This window comes from Babylonia areolata, chromosome 30 (genome assembly GCF_041734735.1).
Source record: "Babylonia areolata isolate BAREFJ2019XMU chromosome 30, ASM4173473v1, whole genome shotgun sequence".
NCBI lineage: Eukaryota > Metazoa > Mollusca > Gastropoda > Neogastropoda > Buccinidae > Babylonia > Babylonia areolata.
This window is the reverse complement of record NC_134905.1, coordinates 17,696,795-17,713,219: the sequence shown is the minus strand read 5'-3', so window position 1 is coordinate 17,713,219 and position 16,425 is coordinate 17,696,795.

Here is a 16,425-nt window from a genome sequence, read left to right as displayed (position 1 = left end):
TAAAATTTTCAAGTGGAAGGCTTCTGAGAGGTTGTCATTTGCCAATGAACAAAATTCTGGAAGTGAATAAAAGGTTTGTGGGTTGAGCTAACCCACTGACCCGAGGATTTTAGAGGGAAAAAATTCCCTTGGGGTTTAATAACATAGAAAGACAGTGGGCTAAGAAAAGGGGGATTCAGTCCATAAATTTAAATAGTTTTAACTAATACCTGATCTGACACTGACATTAAGACACTTTAATGGATTAGAATGCAATGAATGTCATCCTTTGATTGACATGGATTGCCTCTGACCATGCTCTGTGCATTTAAATGGTATGCTTGCATGTGAAAAGGGTCAACCTTTTTTGATCGTTGTTGGGTTTTTGGGGTTTTTTTGGTCTTTGTATGTTCTGTTAAAGCACATTTGGATGCTAACTGTGTTAAATTTAAATTATTAATGTTTTAATGTAACAAAAGCGTTTGTTGATTTAAGCACCTAGGTAATTTTTGGATTTGTAGCAAATATAAATATCCATAAGCTTATTGTAGTCAGTAGCTGTTTTTTAAAGCCTGCGTTGGAATATGTATGTTGGGCAGTCTGGTTGGCAATAGATTCATGCTGAAATTTTTCATTGCATGAATGCTTTTACAAGATGTGGGTGGATAAGTGAACTGGTTCCTTTGTTGGTCAAGGCGACCTGTTAACTTTTTTTGTGTTGTCTGATTTTGACTGTTTATCACTGCTTCCTGCAAACGCGAAAGAGACAGTAAACATTTTCCCCTTCCATTCTATTAAAGTTTAACACAAATAGTTCTTACACCTTTGGCGGAACAAAGTTGTTCTCCATTCAGACACCACCTGACACCCCAGGTCTGTGAGAGACAGAGACTGGCCGTACGAGTATTAAACTGATTCCCTCTTGGTTTTCCTTTCGTAAAATTGCATCCCCCCTTTTTCTCTGTTTCTTTTTTGTTCCCTTTCTTTATTTTGACATGCGTATGCCGAGTGTTAAAGCAGTCAAGATTTCCTCTTCACCTTTTAAAGATTTTATGTATTGCTTTTTTTTGGGGGGAAGAGGGGTATTTATTTATTTATTCATTTTATAAATAAATCTTCATTGTCAAGAAATTGTGCATTGAAAGGAAAAGGTAGATTCCATAATACATGATACATTTATACATCAGTTGTTTTAAGTAATGAGAATCTGCCCGCATTGTCTGTGGTTGCTTTTTGCTGTTGTGAGGTTTTTCTTTATGAGTTCTTCCAAAAATTTCCCGATCTGTCTTAAGTATTTATGAGTTCTCCCAGACTTTTCCCCAGTCTCTCACGAGTTCTCATGTCTTCTTCCACACTTTTCCCAGTCTCTCACGAGTTCCCATGTGTTCTCCCAAGCTTTTCCACAGTCTCTCACCAGTTCTCATGTCTTCTCCCAAGCTTTTCCACAGTCTCTCACGAGTTCTCATCTCTTCTTCAAGACTTTTCCCAATCTCTCACAAGTTCTCATTTCTTCTTCCAGACTTTTCCCAGTCTCTCACAAGTTCTCATTTCTTCTTCAGACTTTTCCCAATCTCTCACAAATTCTCATGTCTTCTCCCAGACTTTTCCCAGTCTCTCACGAGTTCACATGTCTTCACCCACACTTTTCCCAGTCTGTCGTGAGTTCTCATGTCTTCTCCCAGACTTTTCCCAGTATCTCACCAGTTCTCATGTATTCTCCCAGACATTTCCCAGTTTCTCATCAGTTCTCATGTATTCTCCCAGACATTTCCCAGTTTCTCATCAGTTCTCATGTCTTCTCCCACACTTTTCCCAGTCTCTCACGAGTTCCCATGTCTTCTCCCAGACTTTTCCCAGTCTCTCACGACTTCTCATGTCGTCTTCCAGACTTTTCCACAGTCTCTCACGAGTTCTCATCTCTTCTCCCAGACTTTTCCCAGTCTCTCATGAGTTCTCATGTCTTCTCCCACACTTTTCCCAGTCTCTCACAAGTTCCCATGTCTTCTTCCAGACTTTTCCACAGTCTCTCATGAGTTCTCATCTCTTCTCCCACACTTTTCCCAGTCTCTCATGAGTTCTCATCTCTTCTTCCAGACTTTTCCACAGTCTCTCATGAGTTCTCATGTCTTCTCCCAGACTTTTCCCAGTCTCTCATGAGTTCTCATGTATTCTCCCAGACTTTTCCCAGTCTTCGAGAGAGGCTTAGAGCTTGTCACAATGATTAGTTACCACTTACTTTACGGGTAAAAAGTGGATTTGAATTAAACATTTAAAAAATTGTTGGGAATGCCTGAATCAGGGAAACAGTTGCCTCCTATGCCTTGATTTGTTATGTGATATTGGATGTTGGGTTGTTGGGGTTTTTTTTTTGTTTTGTTTTTTTTAATTAATGGTTGGAATGGGTGGTTGTGATTCTGGTACAACATTCCTGCCTCCCCATCGTCATAAAGAAGAGAAATGATTTGATGAATTAACACCTTCCTTGACAGATGGATGTGATTTGCAGCATACATGGAATCTATACAAATATGGTGTTGTGTATTATTGTTATTATTATTACTATTATTGTGATTATAATGTTATTTTAGTGATGTATGTTGTGTCATCCTTTAGTTTTGACCCATACTGATGCCCTTCCCATCGTCAGAAACGAAAATGGAGACGGTTGTGAAGTTTTCAAAGTAGACAGATGTTTTTGGGTTGTTTTTTTTTAAAGACATCAGTGTATGTGCGCAAAAAGTTATGTGATATTTGATTTTTTCATATGGGGTGTGGGGGAAGGGGCGTTGTTTATTACCTGGTTGAGGTGACAGTGCCTTCTGGAGTTGTGTTACATTATTGATGTATATTTCATGAAATTGCCCTCACTACCTTCATTATTATGTATACATGTGTATTTCATGAAATTAGCCCGAATATATACTTTTTTTAGTTTGTGACAGCACACGTGGTTCTTCATATTTTGCTTGTTCAGATCATGAAACTGACTGCAGTTATGATATTTTTTTTTTTTTGTAATTGGAAGTTGTACATGTTGGTTTATGATTTGTTCTGATAGTTGATGGTGGAAGTTGTGTTTGTCAATGTATTGTTAATTGAAAATGTTTACGACATTTATTCCAATGGGTTGTCTTCATTTTTCTTTCTTTTTCTTTTTTTTTTTTATATTGTTACTGATCACTGTTGCTATGCAGGGCAGCTATGTTTTGCTCAGCATTTCCGGCTACTTGAGGCTAGACTTGGTGTGTGTGTGTGTCTGTGTGTGTGTGAGAGAGAGAGAGAGTGTGTTTGTGTGTGTGTGTGTGTGTGTGTGTTGAGGAGTGAGCTTGTCTTTTCACATACACACAAAAATTGCAGGTAAACTTTAGGAAAGAACAAAGTGACGTGCAGAATCTGGTCCAGTAATTTCCAAGCCACACATCTGTAAAGTCTTCCAAGCCCCTTCCACGATGGAGACAAAAGAAATATATATATATTATGATAGTCAGTCGTGTCTGACTATGACCATCAGAACAGCAGAGGAGGCAACTGCTGTCCCGACGTATTTGGGCTGGAATTTGATTTTAGTGGAGAGTGTCTTGCCCGAGTTACATTCCCACTCTCTCGGCGGAGAGGGTTTTAGGACAGTCAACGTTGGGATGGTTCCACAAAGGCCAACTAGCCCACAAGGTTGCAGCACAAAGAGCCAGTGCAATTTTGCCTCCTAGTTTGAGAGTCATAGTCCTTCACAAAAGACTAAGCTGTTAATGATTTCCCATTGACAGGAGAAACCATTGATAATACAGTTCTCACTTTGCTGTTGGCCCAAATGTAAACTTATGTCAATCTGTGTGCTGGGAAGAGAACACAACTTAATCTGTGTAAATTCATAAAACTTGGAAAGGGTGTCAACCAGAGCCCTTTATTTCGTTATTCTTATTGCAACTAGAGCTAGTGATCGCCTTTTTTTTGTTTGTTTTTATGCATTATGGACCTTATTGACATAATTGTGTGCTTTTTTTGTTGTTGTTGTTGTTGATTTTTGTGTGAGTGTGTGTGTGTGTGTGTGGAATGCAGTTCTTGGAAATTGTACTCCCATGTTTCAAGATTGAAATTTTCTGTGGAAAAATATTGCAAAACAACAGTTAAAATGCCATGTTTCTGCTTTTTTTTAAAAAACATTTTTATTCATAATGGGGCATATAGTGTTGTGATAGATATTACAGCAAAAAAAAACAACAAAAACCAAACAAACCAACCCTGGTACTGTGCTGTTTAACATTTCAACTTTACATGTTGAAGTTTAAATCTGTAAAATGATCGTAATAGATTTTAGTTTTGTTAATATATATATATATATATATATATATATATATATATATATATATATGATCTTTGTTCATTCAAAAAAAATTCTTCACATTCCAGTAAAGGCACACAATGAAGATCTTACACAAACCAAACCCACAGAAGTCATGACAGTAATTCTTATTGTTACCGCTGAAGTGTAAAAAAAAAAAAAAAAAAAAAAAGTGGCCATGCCACTGTTCTTTTTCACCACAATATACAGACACTGATGGAAGGTGTGTGTGTGTGTTCTTTGAAGATAAAAGTTTCTGGTTTTCCATTGTCTGTAACTTATTGAAAGTGGGACAGTATCAGTATCAGTAGCTCAAGGAGGCGTCACTGCGTTCGGCCAAATCCATATACGCTACACCACATGTGCCAAGCAGATGCCTGACCAGCAGTGTAACCCAACGCGCTTTGTCAGGCCTTGAGAAGAATAAAGTAGTAGTATTTTTATGTATTTATTTATCTATTATTTTTTTTTATTTTTATTTTTTTATTATTTTATTTTAAGTTTAGTTTTGTTTGTTTGTTTTTCTCAGTTGGGACAATTGGAACAAGACTCTTCTTGTCGTACATGAATGATGTGCATGGAAAAAAAAAAAGTAATGTGATTTTGTTTTCTCTGACTTGTGGGAACCCTGACTGCAGACTTTACATGAAACGCTTTTAACTCATTCCACTCCAGGTACGAGTCAACTTGTACCATGATTACTTCCCCTGTGGGGATGGTTCCAGTATTCTCGTACCAACACACTATTCCAATTTCGTTTATTCTTGCTTGGTATGTTTCACATTCTAAACTTGAGCCATTTTATGGGGTTCCGAAAGCATGAAAACAATGCTTTCGCTTGACCGATTGAATGACGGGCGCAATAGCCGAGTGGTTAAAGCGTTGGACCCTCAATCTGAGGGTCTCGGGTTCGAATCACGGTGGCGGCGCCTGGTGGGTAAAGGGTGGAGATTTTTACGATCTCCCAGGTCAACAACATATGTACAGACCTGCTAGTGCCTGAACCCCCTTCGTGTGTATACGCAAGCAGAAGGTCAAATACGCACGTTAAAGATCCTGTAATCCATGTCAGCGTTCGGTGGGTTATGGAAACAAGAACATTCCCAGCATGCACACCCCCGAAAGCGGAGTATGGTTGCCTATATGGCGGGGTCAAAACGGTCATACACGTTAATGCCCACTCGTGTGCATACGAGTGAACGTGGGAGCTGCAGCCCACGAACGCTGAAGAAGAAGAAGAAGAACGATTGAATCAACAGTTCTCCCCATCGATTTTCTGCTGTTTTAGTGAACAACACTCTTACCTTTCGCTACAGTGGTCTCATGCAGAGCTGGGCCAGGGGAGTTATAGCAGGCTTGTAGCTGCAGGGTAGAATGGGTTAACTCTCTCCATACGAACGGCGAAAGAGACGACGCTAACAGCGTTTCACCCCAATTACCATCAAAATATTGTAAGCGGAAGGCTCTTATACTGAAGAGGTGAATGTTGACAAAGAATACCACAATTCTGACGACGGAAGCTAAAGGTTGGGTCATTGAGACACCCACTGGACATCCGAGGGGTCTGTGTAGAGGAGAAGAGAGGACTGGCCGTACCGAGTGAGTTAAGATCACACAGCTGACAGCACTTAGCAGTGCTGCTGTCATCACAAGGGGGAATTAGGGGGTGGAAGGGGTGTGTGTGTGTGGGTAGCGTGGGGGGGGGGGGGGGGGGCGGGGGGGGACTGCGGGGGTGGAGGGGAGGTATTGATGACTGATGTGGAAAAACAAAATGTGAAGAAGACCAATAACTGTTGTCGTCATCTGCCAAAAAAACCCAACTACACTGACATCAGTGATGACAGTTTTGCAAATTATGATGGTGATTTATAAATACATGTATTTTAGATTTTTTTTTTTTTTTTTGCTATTCAACTGTTGTGTGTGTGTTTTTGGGTTTTTTTGTTGTTGGTTGTTTTGTTGTTGTTTTTTTTTGGGGGGGTTGTTTTATTTTGTTGTTGTTGGGTTTTTTTTGGGGGGGGGGGGGGTTGTTTTGCTTTTTGTCATTGTGTATTGTTCTTTTGAATAAAATAGTGAATTATTTTCCTGTTAATTGATTTGTGTGAATGTACCCAGCTGATAGTCATTACATTTTCTACATTGATAATAATAGTCTTTCTGTTTACGGTAGTTATTACATTTTCCACATTGATAACGACAGTCTTTCTGTTTACGGTAGCTATTACATTTTCTACATTGATAATGATAGTCTTTCTGTTTACGGTAACGATTACATTTTCTACATCGATAATGATAGTCTTTCTGTTTACGGTAGCTATTACATTTTCTACATTGATAATGATAGTCTTTCTGTTTACGGTAGCTATTACATTTTCTACATTGATAATGATAGTCTTTCTGTTTACAGTAACTATTACATTATTTTTCTACATTGATAATGATAGTCTTTCTGTTTACGGTAACTATTACATTATTTTTCTACATTGATAATGATAGTCTTTCTGTTTACGGTAGCTATTACATTTTCTACATTGATAATGATAGTCTTTCTGTTTATGGTAGTTATTTTATTTTCTACATTGATAATAATAGTCTTTCTGTTTATGGTAGTTATTTTATTTTCTACATTGATAAAACAGTCTTTCTGTTTATTGTAGTTATTCCATTTTCTACATTGATAATAATAGTCTTTCTGTTTACGGTAGCTATTACATTTTCTGTACTGATAATAATAGTCTTTCTGTTTACGGTAGCTATTACATTTTCTGTACTGATAATAATAGTCTTTCTGTTTACGGTAGCTATTACATTTTCTACATTGATAATAATAGTCTTTCTCTTTACGGTAGCTATTACATTTTCTACATTGATAATAATAGTCTTTCTGTTTACGGTAACTATTACATTTTTCTACATTGATAATAATAGTCTTTCTCTTCACGGTAGCTATTACATTTCTGTACTGATAATAATAGTCTTTCTCTTTACGGTAGCTATTACATTTTCTACATTGATAATAATAGTCTTTCTCTTCACGGTAGCTATTACATTTTTCTACATTGATAATAATAGTCTTTCTCTTTACGGTAGCTATTACATTTTCTACATTGATAATGATAGTCTTTCTGTTTACGGTAACTATTACATTCTCTACATTGATAATAATAGTCTTTCTGTTTACGGTAGTTATTACATTTTCTACATTGATAATGATAGTCTTTCTGTTTACGGTAACTATTACATTTTCTACATTGATAATAATAGTCTTTCTGTTTACGGTAACTATTACATTCTCTACATTGATAATAATAGTCTTTCTGTTTACGGTAGTTATTACATTTTCTACATTGATAATGATAGTCTTTCTGTTTACAGTAGCTATTACATTTTCTACATTGATAATGATAGTGTTTTTATTTACAGTAGCTATTACACACACAATAGCACGCACACACACACACACACACACACACACACACACACACACACACACGCTCACAAAAACATGAATCAGCCTGGAAAAAGTTATAAATGTATTTGACTGTATTAAAGCATAACTGTTGAACAATATTTTAAAGAACACAATCAAAAGCACAAGCTGATTTTTTTTTTTTTTTTTTTTTTTCCCAAAAAACTAGAGTCAAATCACTTTGAACTCGCACACAATCAAATCACAGAAATTCACTCTCTCTCTCACTATTGACGTCATTTTCCCAGTTTGATCAGACCACACTCCTTCGATGACAATCATTGATACAATTTTAAAACATACAGGGTTCATAAAGATTTAAGAACCACTGGGGGGAACTTAGGACGGTAAAATGGCGCTCTCTGGCAAACAGTGGTAGATGTAACCAATGTGATGAGCACCTCTGACAATCAAAGCTGCTTTTCTGCATGTTCATTTCCATATTTCTACATTGAAAAACAACTGCTCGTGTGTCTTAAACCACTGAACAATTGCCAATTTTTGGCAGAAGCATCAATTTTTCTAACGCATTTTCCAAGCTGTTCATGGTGTTCGTCTTGCCTGAAACAGCCTGCGTAATGTAGATAATAATCTCTCCATCTTTTTTTTAACATTTTATTAAAAACGGGCCTATTTTTATAAAGTGGTTCTTATTTTTTTGTGAACCCTGTAATTCTCCTCTTTATCGTGATGATGTAAAAAAAAAAAAAAAAAAAAAAGTAAGTATACATCGAAGAAACATTCACCACAATGATCAACATGTTTTCATGACTGTTCCTGTCTATATAACACACTGATCAACATGTTTTCATGACTGTTGCTGTCTACATAACACAATGATCAACATGTTTTCGTGACTGTCGCTGTCTACATAACACAAAGATCAACATGTTTTCGTGACTGTCGCTGTCTACATAACACAAAGATCAACATGTTTGCAGGACTGTCACTGTCTACATAACACAAAGATCAACATGTTTGCAGGACTGTCACTGTCTACATAACACAAAGATCAACATGTTTGCAGGACTGTCACTGTCTACATAACACAAAGATCAACATGTTTGCAGGACTGTCACTGTCTACATAACACAGTGATCAACATGTTTTCATGACTGTCGTTGTCTATATAACGCAATGATCAACATGTTTTTAGTGACTGTCGCGGTCAACATAACACAATGATCAACATGTTTTAGTGACTGTCACTGTCTACATAACACACTGATCAACATGCTTTTGTACATAACACACTGATCAACATGTTTTCATGACTGTTGCTCTCTACATAACACAATGATCAACATGTTTTCATGACTGTTGCTGTCTACATAACACAATGATCAACATGTTTTCATGACTGTCGCTGTCTACATAACACAATGATCAACATGTTTTCATGACTGTCGCTGTCTACATAACACAATGATCAACATGTTTTCATGACTGTCGCTGTCTACATAACACAATGATCAACATGTTTCCATGTCTGTTGCTGTCTATAAAACACACTGATCATGTTTTCAGGACTGTCACTGTCTACATAACACAATGATCAACATGACTGTCACTGTCTACATTACACAATGATCAACATGTTTTCATGACTGTCACGCTGCACACAACACAAGCGTTCATGGCACTGGTGGACTGATCAGTAACACACAATGCTTCAAGAGAAATTGTTTATTTGCTCCAAATACAATTTGAAATATGTACAGTGACATATTTTGAAAGAATAAGTATTTTGTGAGAAAGAGAGAGAGAGAGAAAAAAAAGTTATCTGTTATATAACAGAATCATAATTTTGTGGAAAGCAAAACGATTCAAGCGTGTTTTTATTTTTTATTATTATTATTATTTTTTTTAAATAGCAGAATTCTGAAAAAAAACAACAGTGTTAACATATTTAACTTCACTCATTCTTTCCTCAGATCATACACATATTTAGGACAATATTACTTGACAGTCATTGAACTCAGTCTTTCCTCAGATCACAATCACACACTTTTTTTTTTTTTTTTTTTTTTTTTTTTTTTGACAATACTACTTGACATTGCCTGCCAGTGGTAAAAAGCATTATGTGTGCCATGCCTGGTTCAATCTATTACCCCCCCCCCCCATCCCCCTCCCTCCCGCCCCCTCCCCCCCCCCCCCCCCCCCCCCCCCCCCCCCCCCACACACACACACACACACACAGTCACACACACACGCAGAGCATGCAGACACAGCAGAAGAAGAGCAGTGGGAGCTGCACCAAAAAAAAAAAAAAAAAAAAAAAAAGCAGCAACACAGATGGTCCCTGAAAATAGACGTATAAACAACACGACACAGGAAAGAGTCGAGCAGTTCAATTTGCTGCACAGAGTCAAAAAGGCTCATGATGAATGAATGAACGAGTTCAACAAACAAAAAAAGTCACTTTTCATTCTTCAAGCCAGACACCCAACATTGCCTCACTTGCAGTCTTCCACGTCAGTTCCTCAAACCTCACTCCACGTCTATCCCCCACTTTCTAAAATCAGCCCCCCCCCCCCCCAACTCCCCCCCCTCCCTACACTCACTCCCCCCCCCTCTCCACTCACTCCCCCACCCTTTACGCTTACTCCCCCACCTTTACACTCAGTCTACCACCGTCTCCACTCACTCCCCCATCTACAATCACTCCCCCACCATTTATCTACACGCACTCTCCCTCCCTCTACACTCACCCCCTCCCTCTACACTCACTCCCCCACCTTTACACTCACTCCCCCACCCTCTCCACTCAGTTCCCCCCCCCCCCATCTACACTCACTCCTCCACCCTCCACACTCACTCCCCCACTTTTACACTCACTCCCCCACCCTCTCCACTCACTCCCCCACCTTTACACTCACTCCCCCAACCTCTACACTCAGTCCCACCCCCACCCCCCCCACACACACACTCACTCCATCATCTGTACTCACTCCCCCACCCTCTACACTCTCGCCCCCTTCCTCTCCACTCACTCCACCACCCTCCACACTCACTCCCCCCTCCACCCCACCCCCACCCCCACCCACCACTACACTCACTCCCCCCAAACTCAACCAGTGTCGCCACCACCAAGCACTCCCCATTGAAAAATCACTTTGTGTTCATGGAGCAACAATCTCCATAGTAGTACATGGCATTTTTTTAATACAATTGTTTCAGTAGAAACATGATCATGTACACCACACACACACACACACACACACACACACACACACACATACACACACACACAGAGTCAACATCCGTGCAATACAGTGGTAAAAAGATCGCCCAACCTATATTTACATTGAAGGTTGCTTGGGAAAAAACAAACAAAAAAAACACAAAAAAACTACGTTCTATCTCCTGTTTAAACGAAGTTTAAATCATCATAGCTTAGAAGCAGCAGCACAGTAATGCGTCAGTATAAAAGGATGGAAAAAAAAAACCCTACTTTTTTTTTTCTTTTTAGTCAGTACTAAATCTAACAATGATGAAGCAATGGAAAGCGGAGAAATAGTGGTCCCAGAATAACAACTGTATGGTGATTTAAAAAAACAAACAAACAAACAAACAAACAAAAACACACACAAAAAAAAGAGCTAACAACAAAGTTCAGCACAGGTCCACTATGTACAGAAATGGTATATATGTCTAAAAGCTTAAAGGTCCCAGAACCTTTAAACGACCCTCAAGGGGCAGTGAATTCACATCGACTCGAGTCCAGGGCTCGGCACAGGAAGGCCAGCCGGGCACAAACCCCTCCGTCCGCTGCTTTAACCTTCCCCAGGCCAAAAGTCCGGAACCCAGTCACGTCCAGGTGGTGTGAAGAAAAATTAGAAGGCCTTTCTCTCAGGACACAACACCCTGCCGAAATTAAGCTAGTCTGGAACCCTGATCACCGGTGGGCACTGAATCAGAAGTCTGAATCCAGGACCATCATTAAGGCCAAGCTGCAAAACAAGTGGAAGCAGCAGCATCCACGCCACACCTGTACTACCTGCTGACTCGTCGAGAGCAGGTAGCCATTTTCAGGCTCAGGACAGGCCACAACCGCCTGAAACACCACATATACACGAAAAAACTCCGTATCGGCGACTCAGAGCAGAACAGGCAGCCAGACAACAGAACATCTGCTGCAGTCCTGCCCGCTCCACCAAGCGCTCCGAGAGAAAACCTGGCCTGACCCAAGCCCAGCGGTCTGGAAGCTCTACGGGAGGACTGGAGGACCTACGATGTACTGCCGCCTTCGTCGAGGAGACGGGGAAATCCATCTGATAAATGACGAACGAGACAACAACAGAAGACCAACACATGCCATGGTGACTATTCTTTTTTTTATAGTTAGATAGATAGATATAGATATATAGCAGCCATCAAATATTAATACCGATTAACCAAATCAGATGATTGTGTTCCATCTTGACTAGAGTTGGAAAACTGGAAAAAAGCGAAGGACTTTTGTATGACTGTATGCAGGGCATAAAAAGTGAAAATGAATTGATCATGAAATACACTGTACGTGCGATCCTAAATTTATGCGGCTGCAAAAGAAGCAAACGGGTGTCCAGCCATTTACAGAACTCCAGCAAAAGGTGACAATGATTATGGTTAAAATGATGATTATAATACTGTGGTTTAATTCATACTGCCCACTTAAAATTATTGAACTGCATGACTATATATATATATATGTATATATTGCATGAGTTAGAACAGGTGCTACAGGCAGTGAATTACAACATACTGACAAGATAATTGTTGTGTGATTTGGAATACATCATGGCTTTAAGACAGTGAATGACATTTCAGTGATATTCAAAATCTAACAAATATTCAGATTTATTCCTCCTTTTCCTCAGCACAAAATGGTCACCAATACTGATGACAAATGTAAAATGTGATTTTTTTTTTTTTTTAAGGAAAATTTTCAAGTGTAACCTACCATTTAAAAAACATATTTTAAACTTTTTGAATAAGGACCTGTTGTAACTTAATTCGTGGGCCAGCAGAACTGCATGATATCTGGTCGATACTGGGGCAGGAGACATTGTGTGTATCATGCCGGTTGTCATGTTCTTTTTATTTTATTGAAATTAAAATCCAACTTTGAATGGCAAAAAAGTATACCTCTTTATTATATACAAACCTGTAAAATTCAACTATTTGGCAACGAATATATATATATATATATGTCTGTTTTAAAAGCACTGATTGTTCATAAACTGTACATATTGTTCAGATTATTATGGGAGTCCTTTTCCTTCATGCAATTATCGGACAATGCTTGGGCTTAGTTTAGCTGGCATGAACACAATGCAAAATATAAAACAACACAAACGTTACACTTCTACGTTTTGATCAACACACTGCAAAATATAAACAACCAAAAAACGTCACAAATACCTTACTTCTGATGAACAAATTGCAAAATACTATTAAACAACAAAACATTTGAAAAAAAAAAAAGTTTGACATCTAGCAATCGGTTAGTGTGACACTGGCGGGGGTATTTAACCTGTGAAGGCAACATTGTCGAGGGAATGTGTGTACATTCTGGTTTAACAATGACAGATGCACACACAATCTGACCCATCCTTTGAACGAAACATCATTATCGTTTTTAAACATTTTTTTTTCTTTTTTGTGATTGTGACAAAATTTATACACACACACACACACACACACGCACACACACACGCACGCACGCACACACACACACACACGCACACACACACACAATGCTAATGTCCGTGAACACATCTTTGGCTTATTAAAAAAAAAAAAAAAGGACCTCCCTGTTTTCAAAAACAGAATAAACAATTTCAAACAAAAAACCCCCCCCCCCAAAAAAAAAAAAAAAAAAAACAAAAAACCCAAAAAAACCACACCAAAAAACAGTGGATATACTGAATGTCAAAGTCTGGCAAATAAACATTCCTTGAACTGCAATGGAACACACACAACACACAAGCTGTCTGGTGACTTGACGACAGCAACTCTGACCAGTGAGTTATGAACCCATCATTATTATTAATCCTGTGACAACAAAGGCAAACAAGTGCTGATTCTATACAGTGTGCTCATAACATAATTATACCCTGCCACACCTCACCACCCCACCACCCCACCCCGTCCCTCAGCTTTCCTCCACCCCTAAATTCATACACATGCTTACAGCAAAAAAAAAAAAAAAAAAAAAAAAAAAAAAAAAAAAAATATATATATATATATCCCCCACCATCCTTCCCCCTCTATCCATCTCCAGCACCAAAAAAAAACAACCAAAAAACACACACACACACACACACACCGTAACACCTCACCATTTTGTGTGTTAACTGTGAAGTGGTAATAACAAGGTTCTTCTTATTTTTGTGCCGAGTTTCTTTCTTATCTTTTTGTGCATTGTATATATATATTTTCTTTTTCTTTTGCGTTTTGCAAATAACACAGCTATAGTTTTGCCTGACTTATAAAATAGCACAAAAAATGTTCTAACTGTGCCCGCACCCTGCAATAAGGGGGGAGGGAGGGGGGGCACAGTTTGTGTGTTTATCAACAAAAGCTATCAACCAGCAGGTCTCCATATATTCAAATTGAAAAGTAAAAAAACAAGAAAGGCAAGGCCTTCAAGACTCACTTGTGAAACAATTTTTTTAAAATCCAAGCTTTTTATGTATTGAGCATAAATTCAAAATGTAATGTTTAAGATGAGAAAGATCAGTTTAAAGCAAATTAAGTCCCCTAGCATTAATTACAGAGTAATTTCCCTTTTTTACTATCTGCACCAAAACGTTTCCAAAATAAATAAAACTTCCATGCTTAGCAAAAGAAGTTCCTGTTTGAACAAAAAATGATAATAATGACTGCTCTTGTTGATGGGTCAGAATATCAGATCAAAGTGCCAAGTTTAGAGAATACAAAAAATATAAATATAACAGTAAATGCAGTTTGCATATAATTAGGCTTCATTTTCTTTTTCTTCTTTTTTTTTTGTGCCCATCCCAGAGGTGCAATATTGTCAAAATTGTTTTAAACAAGATGACTGGAAAGAACTGAATTTTTCCTATTTTTATGCCAAATTTCGTGTCAACTGACAAAAGTATTTGCAGAGAAAATGTCAGTGTTAAAGTCTACCATGGGCACACACACACACACACACACACACACACACACACACACACAGACAACCGAACACCGGGTTAAAACATAGACTCACTTTGTTTACACAAGTGAGTCAAAAATCATGGGGGAGAAAAAAAAATCAGTGGTAAATTTTACCATGAACATCAACAGACAACCAGAAGTTACAAACTCTTAGTTTATACCTATTTCCTTAATCAGGAGTTACATGTATCAAATAAACAAACCAGTATGGCAGAAAATAAATGTAGTGAAGAAAAAAAAAATAAACGTTCTCTGAGCCACCAATTACAATTTATATTCCATGCATAAGCAAGTATTTTGCATTTTAAGCTCGTGCTTTGCAAAAGCATTGTGTATATATATATATATATATATATATATGACTATGTGGCGCGTAGCTCCAATATACTTGCAGTCAAATCAATCTGCTTAGATATATCATTTTGTGAATTTGTAGTGACGACAAATCCTAGTAAGTATTTGGTTAAAGAGAGAGACAGAGAGAGAAAGGATGGATGGGTGGGTGGGGGTAGGGGGGCCAGGAGGGGGTGGGGGGGTGTCTCAACTGATTGAAACCAATGTCCTTTGCAATGTCCTTTACACTGAAGAAACTGGCTGCAGTATAATTCAAATTCACAAGCATAGATGAACAAGATATGTGATAAGTTTACATGAAATACTCTTATAGTGTGTGTGTGTGTGTGTGTGTGTGTGTGTGTGTGTCTGTGTGTGCATGTGTTTTGTTTGTTTTTTTGTTTTTGTTTCTTTGTTTAATGTGAGGCCAAATAAAGCAAATCATCATAAAAAAAAATCAACAACAAAAAAAAAAAAAAAAGAAAAAAAAAGAAAGAAAGAAAAGAAATCTGATATCACTTGACAATTGACACTTGTGCATTTTGGATGTGGCATCAATCCAAACAAGGTATCGGAATGTTACAGATCTAAGTTTGTAGAAAACAGCAACAGTCCAGCAGAGGTGAGAGAGAAAAAAAAAGGACGTAGGGTAAAGAAAGACAAAAAAAAATCCCACCTCTAGTTTTGAAATTGACTCCAGCCTTACCAGGAACCACAACTCTCCCAGAGGGGAGAGAATAATTATGGTCACAGTGAAGGGGCCACCCTTTTTGGGGAGGGGGGACGGGGTGGGGGGTGGGGGTGGGGGTGGGGGTGGGGGGTGTCTTTTCCCCCTGTCACCAAGTGTTACGTTTTTTCACAATCTGAGCAGATTTTCCTACATAATCTAGCTTAGGGACAATCATTTTGTTGATCTGTTGTTGTTTGACTTGCGTTTAATAGAATCTTTGTGTTGTATTACATTGCATTGTATTACGTTACATTGTATTGTATTGTATTACATTACATTGCATTGCATTACATTGTATTACATTACATTGCATTGTATTGTATTACATTACATTACACTGCATTGCATTACATTGTATTACATTACACTGCATTGCACTGTATTACATTACATTGTACTGTATTG